Consider the following 8,198-nt stretch of genomic DNA (forward strand, 5'->3'; position numbering starts at 1 on the left):
ATTGCTGTCAATCACTCTTGTGTATGTGGTGCTCACATCCTGCCACCTGACTCATTAGGAAGCTACATCTTCTTCTCAGTAGCAGAACCTGCCATGAATGCTAAGGCTAGTTAGCATGGTCACCAATGATGGTGGTAAGTTGTTTCTCCACCATTAGCACACTGAGTGATGCATACATCAGCTAGATTGACAGCACTAAGACCCTCCTCTTGATTCTGATTGGTGGTTTCTGGAGGTGGAAATATATATTTTTTCATAGATTATCCGTGCCACACCGAACTGTCAGTTACAGTTTTAACAAATACCTTAAAAGAATTTGTATATATATAAGTTACATCCTGCAGTTTTGCAGTTTTAAAAACACCACTGATAAAATCAATTTAAGAAACTATTTTTAAACCTTTGCTCAAATTATGTACATCTTTCTTATTATTTGCACTTTCAGCGAAACAACAGCTGCACACCAAGTCGTGCTACTATTCCTGGCTAACTTTGTCCCGTATTCATTTTATTTACTTATGTGCTTTTTTTCTTGTCTTTTTTGCTGATGCAGCATCTTAATATCTCCTCCACGTAGGTCAGATAACTTCCAAACCCTCAASATTTCTGTGCTCTTAGCCACCTGCAAGGATCTCATTAGATTTAACAATAAGAGAGAAAAAAGAAAAAAAATGGTTGACTCATTTATTGTCCCCCAGCACAGGTGAAGAGACTGTTTTGTTATTTCAAGTGGAGCAACTTAAAGTGAAGAAAAAATTACAGCTGTTTCATGCTGGTTGCAGCACATTGTAAGTTACAAGGAGTGGGTGTGTGAGGGAACGAGGGCGCGCACTTTCAACTAAGAGGAAACACTTGTGTGAGACTCAGAGTGCGACAGCATGTTCTGATTATGTCATTTAAGTTGGAGGTTTCCTGCCGGATATACTCACTCATTAAACAATTTCAATATTTAACATTCAAGCAGCCCACTTCGTGACTCTGAAAACCGAACAAGTCTGATAATTTGCTTTAGAGTAGCTGGAGGAAAACTGTCCTCCTAACTTTGATCGTTCATCAGGTGCGTTGCCTTTGTTCCCCTGTGGAATTAGTTTTTTAACTTCTGTTTTCAGTGAGGGAGCTCGATCGCTACTGACATTTCCTTATTTCGCCTAAAGTTTTTGGGCTCCGTGGGGAATACTTTAGTCAGAAAGTCGGTTTGACATTAAATCAAAATTTGCAGTGGCGACATTTAACGTGACCCTCGGCAGAGGAGTCCGAATGTCTGGCTTTGTTCAAATGTTCGGCTCGAATCAAACAAGTTACACTCATCTACGAAGCTGTTTAGATATGAAATAACATATATTCCCKGGTTTCATTCAGCACATTCAATGTTCTCACTTTAGTTTTGAAATCAGACAAACCAAACTTAATTTTATTCCTCCTGCCACCATTATTGTGTATCTATCTGCTTTGCAGTTTAGATCCCAAAATGAGAAAACATTTGGTTGAAAGTAAATCTTTTTCTCTTTCAGCCCTTTTCTCCTTTCAGGGGCAGCCACAGCAAATCATCTGTCTTCATTCAGTCCTATCCTCTGCAAACTCTCACACCAAATAAAACCTCTTTCATCACATTGATAATGTCATGGTGGGCTTTAACCTTCTGACCCACATGCAAATCAACAAGTCCGAAATAAAGGTAAGGGTTTTATTTCCTGGTAATAACAGAGAAGTAGTTCTCCTAGATCCTTCCAGGAGCGATTGAGTGGTGCGGAGGGAGCAGCAGGCAGGCAGACTTGCAGGTGATCCACACGAGAGGAGACAACAATGGAACAGATCCCGTAGGTGAATCCAGAAACTGATCTAGAAACGGAAACACAAGGACTTTAAAACCACTGGAAAAATATCGAAGAGACAGATCAAAAACTAGTACTGTGGACTACAGGAGAGGGCTAGAGAGACTACCAGTGCACGTTAATCATCCAGCACCGAGTGAAGGTTCTGCTGCTCCTTTATCCCCACCACTGATGGGGCTGATGAGATCCACCTGTGTAGGCTGCCCAGGTTCCTCACCAAGATCTTCGCTGGAAAAGATGCATCACTCACACTCAACACACACACACACACAGGAACCCTGACAGATAAATCTCATTTATGGGCTTTGTCTTGGCCTCAGCGTACTTCTACCATTACAGTCATTGTTTCTCCTCTGAACATGTTCAAACCATCTCAGTCTGGCCTCTCTTACTTTATTTCCAATCGTCCTACATTAGACGTCCCTCTGATGTACTCAATACTGATGCTGTCCATCCTTTTCACTCGCAAAGAGGAAGAACCCTCTTTGGGAAGATTCTTCCCTCAAAAGGAAAAAGTTCTTGATGAGGGGAAGGGTTCTCTTTCCAATGAGGAAAAGTACACCTTCCCTTTCATTCTTGCTGATACTCTCACCACACATCACACCTGACACTTTTCTCCACCCATACCAACAGGACTCTCCTCTTTTCAACACTCTCCATTGCTCTGGACCAAAGTCCTCCACCTTCTTTACTTCTACTTCTACCCTCCTTTATGCACACATCTTCTGTCTTGCCGTGACTGTTCTTCATGCCTCTCTTTTTCAGTAGATGCCTCCACGTCTCCAGCTTTTTGTCTACCTGCCCCCTGTTCTCACAATCACAATGTCATCTGCAAAGTCCATAGTCAATGGAGACGTCTCTCTAAAACCATTTGTCCACCAAACAAGAAGGGGCTCGGAGTTGATCCTTGATCCAATGTCACCTCCACTTTGAGCTCCCCATATCGCTCCTACAGCACACCTCACTGCTGTCTCACAGCTCCCATACATATCATTCACCACTCCAGATCTCCTCGTGCAATACCATGGCTCCCCTCACAGCAACTGTTCCCTCTAGCCTTCCCTGTACTTTTCCATTGGCATCTGTAAAGTAAAAACTGCATCTGCATTACTCTTTCTAGGCATAAAACTCACAAATACTCACTTCTGACTAAAGCCTAGCTGAGAGTACTCTTTCCCACGGTGTCCTCCTGGCTCATTGGCTTTATTCCCCTGTAGTTGAAAAGGTTCTGCACGTCTCCCTTGTTCTTAAAAATCAGCACCAGGACACTTTTCCTCTATCCCTCAGACATCTTCTCACTCTTCAAAATCTCGTTGAACAGCCTAGTCAAAGGTTCTACTGCCACCTCTCCTAGACACTTCCATACCTCCACAGGTATGTCATCAGGACCAACTGCCTCTCTCCCCCACTCTTCATCCTCTTCAAAGCTCGCCTTGCTTCACCCTCGCTAATCTTAGCGGCTTCACGATTCACAACAGTCTCCTCTTCCACTCCACATTTTCCTCATTCAGCAGCTCTTCAAAGTACTTTCCATCTTCCCATCACACACTTGGCACCTGTCAGCACCTTTCCATCCCTCCCCTTGATCACCCTAACCTGCTAAATGTCCTTTGCATCTCCGTCTCTCTGCCTCATCAACCCGTGCAAACCATTCCCTCAGTCCCCACCGTCCAGCCTGGCGTACTTGACTTTAAGTAAATAACACTCCAGAAATCTTGTACCATCCCCCTATTGCAGAGGATTTTTGTTTTGCTTTTCCCTTCTAAACTATTCTTTCAAAGTCAAAAACACAGTTGTGCTGAATGACTGTCACATTTAAATGTGAAGTTGTCTTGGGGTGGCAGAAACACTAACTCATTATAATTCTGCAACCATAAAGTGAAAATAAATCCATGAATCCAGATGGCTTAGGCATCATTTTGATCACGAGGAAGTTAAAACAGCCTGAGAAGCAAAACAACCTGGATCCATTTAAACACACAAGCTAACAATCTCCTCAGTCATGTAAATGAAAGAAAACATTTGTGCTTTATTTTGGCTATATTTGCTTGTATGACAGTCTGAGGTGGGGGGGGAACGGCGTGATGGAACGCAACGTCTCTGCTCAACCCAAAGAATTAGGGTTGAAGAAAAAACTAGACAAAAAATATACATTATTTATCTCCTTTCAGCCTCATATACAAGATCTTTTCTGACGGAGCACATGCATTAATTACTCACTTTGGAAAAGTTGACATGGAAAGCTGAAGAAGGACATGTACGAAGGCAATGTCTCGAGGCTCAAGAGTCTGTGTGGAAGAGAGTTTGATATCAGAAAGCAAAGTAAAAAAAGGATTGGTTGATCAAGGCGTCAAATTTCAACCAGGATGTAAATCTTTGGAGGCATAATAACAGGTTCCATGTTGCTGCTGTAGTTTGTCTGTAGCGGTCTCTGTGATAAGACAAGTTTCCATTGCTGTCTTGAGCTTATTTTTGATAATTAGACCCATTTGTATTACTCTGATTCATGAAGGTAAACTTGGGGGGTTAAAGGGCACATGAATTTATACAATAACACTGGTAAACAGACAAAATATCAGGGTCATTTTGATGAACTGAATCCAAAAATCACTTTGGTTTTGCTCAATCAGGTCAACTTTCTGATCTACGGAGCAACATGAGCATCAAAATGCATGACCTGTTCTCACATCTGGATCGGTTTCCTGAGAATCTGGATCAACGAGTGACGATCAGAGGGAGAGATTCCATGAGGACATAAAAGAGACTGAGAATTAATGTTCAATTCACATGTCTTTACTCTTATCAGTGTTTGTTATTCAACTTACAGAAATCCAAGTTTGTGACATTCAGTTAATAACATTTTTTTTTCTCTCCCAAAACCTTTGGATGAAAAATATTAACGGAAATGAACTGATGATGTCACAAAAATGTCATCGATGTAGTCAGAAGATCAAATTTCACTAAATCAAATTAGAATAAAAAATCTGACCTTATTGAGAAAAATAGATGTCATTTTTTGGATTTAGCGGCGCAAAAATGAATCCTAATTCAGTTGAAAAAACAAAGACGACTTCCAAACAATATTTCTTTGTAACCCGGTCTAATTGGTTCCAAAGCTTATTCTGCAAAACTGGGTAAAATCTTTTGCTCCCCCTCAAACTGAACATCATTAAATTACGCCAGAATCAACGTAAAAAAACTGTAATTTAGTTCAGAATTCTCAAATAAATAAATCAGCTCCACAAATCACTAATTTTCACTGAAACAATGATGAAATAAGAACGTTACTTAATCTCGTACCCAAAGCTGAGGCTTCCTCTGTGCAGATGAAGGTTAATTCTTACTGCCGTGTTGAACACAGAAACAAACCAGAAGGAAAAAAGTACCTCTGCAGTTACGCAAGAGAAGACTGTAAATTTTACATCCTTTATTCTGATCCGTATATAACCTAAAAATAAGGATTTTCAAGAAACTGTGAAAGCATGGTTGAGGTGCTTTCAGATATTTTTTCCCTCTTTCCCTGTCAACTCAACACCGACTGTTATGAAACTAACAAGAGGAAAGCTGTGAATAAGTAAACTACTACTTCTTCCTCCTGTAAAACGTAAATGAATCTCTCTTTGTCTTTAGCAGATTGCTTTGACAGATGTATGCATTTTTGCAGTGTTTGCTGAGCCCCACCCTCATAAATTGGATATAATAAATCGTAGTTCTGTTGTTCACTTTAAAAATAATCCAAGCGATCCAGGATCTCTGGGCTTCGTTAGATCTAATCTCATTACCCACACGAGCCATGCGAAATAAAATCAAAGCCTTCTGTGAGTGTGTTTTCCTCCTCTCTCTCTCTTACTTAAATGTGTGTGTGTAGTAAACCCCAGTGGTGATGTAGGCCATTGAGCTCTACTCATTTGTGGCAAAAAGAGAGTCCAGTTCATTTCTCGACTTGCAGCTCTCTGCTTGCACGAGTCAATGACTTGCCCTTTCAGGAGTCCCTGAGTCCCAAACATTGACCCCTGCCATCCGTCTATCTGACAGACGGCGCCTCATCTTTCTAAAGCTTTATTTACCGAGGGAGGGCATGCCGAGCTGACGCGGTGTTTTTCAGCTGTGCCCTTTTTCTTACCCCCACTGGTCAAGTATTCGTTTTCTGCGAATAAGCTCGGACTTTTATGACATGATCACGACCCGAGATGCGAGGGTGTCGCACATCTCACATAAAGATGGCCGCATCTTTATACACTGACAACCTGCTCTTCGGGGGTTTTATTGTCAAAGGTTTCATTAGAAAATCTAATGAAATAGACAGTTATAAGTCTTTTTAGAGGGAGCGGAGGAGTTCCAAGTATTTGTGGATTTCAGCTGTTCACAGGTAACATTACTATAGTCTGTATTTTAGGTTTTAGGTTCATTATCATTGCCCGATAATGAACCTGTTTCTGTTTGCTTTCTATTTAACTTTCATGTTGATGCTGAGACCCTTAAATTTTCCCAAATGAGGGACAAGGAAGGGAATTATTATTCATTCAAAAGTATTGTGACTAAAATTGCAAAATTAGTAATTTAATGTTCTTTTATGACTTTCCAGTCTCGCTAAATGTCTTCTCCACTGTCGGGGATAATTAGGGCAGATTCACTTGAACGTTCCCGGTACGTAATGAACCTTTGTCAGACCTCCCGCTTGGTTCTCAGTCAGATCCGCTCGTTACACTTATTGTACGTTTTGTTCCGTGTCTGAACTTTTTCATTTTCTTGCCAGTGAACTACATTTTGCTTCATGTTGAAATCAAGTTACTCGGTTCAGCTTTCCCACTTACCTCTTCTTCTAGGGCCCTCGTCTCACACAAACAGTTGATGATAGCAGTGTTTGTATTGACATGGTTGACTTGGGATTTATTTTCACTTTGACTCATTATGAGTAAGCTGTGAAGACTACAGAGCTCTGTTAGGGTTAGGGTTACTGTTTGGGGCACCCAGGTCTTAGGAGAATTGGTAAAACCATTTTCAGTATTTTTATGACTAGATAATTTTAATCAAGTTTTCTTTATTTAATTAATTTCTAATAATAGATCTATAAGCTTGTGAAACTTTAATAGGACTGAATAAATAGTTTGACCGTTTTGAGTGTACAAAAACTCAAAACGGTCAAATGAATTTTCTGCAGACAACATGGTGGTACGTTGCTCTCACTTGCACACGAGGTGGAAAAAATACCATCTTGGGACCCGTCGTACAGGTCTATTACTTGTCTCTTAATGTCCAAAGGCAAAAGGAAATACTCATCCGAATGTGAGGGCGAGAGCAGAGTGGTTGTGATTTTTGACAATATCACAAGAGAACAAAAACTAAGGAAGGAGTGTGACGTACCTTTCTCTCTACGTATTCCCGGGCCTTTCCAGTGCACACATTTCAATTCTTCGAGCCTTTCGTATTGAGTGAGCCAGCCAGCGAATCAGGTGGCAAGCCAGACAGGAAGCACGCACTGAAACATTTTCCTGTCCTCCAAACTTTTTCATTCTTCTCTCACTGTGTATAATCAATTGTCACCTGCCGAAAAAACTTGACCTAAACAAAACCTGATTGTGTCGTGTGGTTTACTCAGACACAAACGATTGCTTACATACGTGGATGATCATCCATATGTATATTTCTCATACACAAGGTTTTTAAATTATATATTCTGCGGGTTATTAGGGAGGAACAAGCTCTGTACCACTGAATGATTGCAATGTCACCGCTACACAGACAACCTGCATCTCATTTTTTTTCTTACATATAATATTGTTCTACCAGCAGAAGGTGTATCTCTGAGTTGTGAAAAGCAGGTGCCTGTTTATCTGAAGACAGTTCTTGAGCTGAAAGTGGTCCCTTCTCTAGATAAAGCAAATCTAAAATAATTGTGCCAAAGGACACAAAAGAAAGGCTTCTCAATGATTTCTAAATAGAGACAGATCTAAGTCTCATCCAGTTACACAGATTCTAATTTTGAATAAATCCAATACAAATTATTCACATATTCATATTTAGAACAAATTACACATGGTCTAACTCACTCTAAAATACATTTCAATAGAGTCAAATTAACTTGATTAGGTAATGCACAAATGGTAAAAACTTTTATCTGAGGACGCCCAGTGGACTGCAGCTGCTCAGCGACTCCAATCACACTGGAAAGGAAGAATTTGTTTTAAACTGGAGCTCAAGCAGCTCAAGGCTCAGAACGAACAGCCGTTTGCTGCAACTGGCTGGAGCTGAAAGGACAGGAAGGGCAGAATTACTGGACGAGGAGTACTTTCTCTGGAAACGGTAAAACAAAGAGAAAGGCAGCGGCATCTCTGTCGACGACTCAGAACAGTAACGTGACTGATC

The 8,198-nt window shown here is 40.8% G+C and overlaps 1 long non-coding RNA gene across 2 annotated transcripts; it reads right to left on the reverse strand.

Moving 5' to 3' along the window:
* Positions 1 to 351: 351 nt before the first annotated feature.
* LOC108167095 (uncharacterized) lies at positions 352 to 4,467 on the reverse strand. 2 transcript variants are annotated; one of them, XR_001777495.1, is made up of 3 exons: positions 4,053 to 4,467; positions 1,942 to 2,060; positions 352 to 1,839 (listed from the first exon to the last, which is right to left on the reverse strand). It is a non-coding gene; the product is annotated as an uncharacterized LOC108167095 (long non-coding RNA). The 2 variants fall into 2 exon arrangements; XR_001777493.1 differs by having other exon boundaries at positions 1,942 to 2,083.
* Positions 4,468 to 8,198: the final 3,731 nt, after the last annotated feature.

This window comes from Poecilia reticulata, linkage group LG1 (genome assembly GCF_000633615.1).
Source record: "Poecilia reticulata strain Guanapo linkage group LG1, Guppy_female_1.0+MT, whole genome shotgun sequence".
Classification (NCBI taxonomy): Eukaryota; Metazoa; Chordata; class Actinopteri; order Cyprinodontiformes; family Poeciliidae; genus Poecilia; species Poecilia reticulata.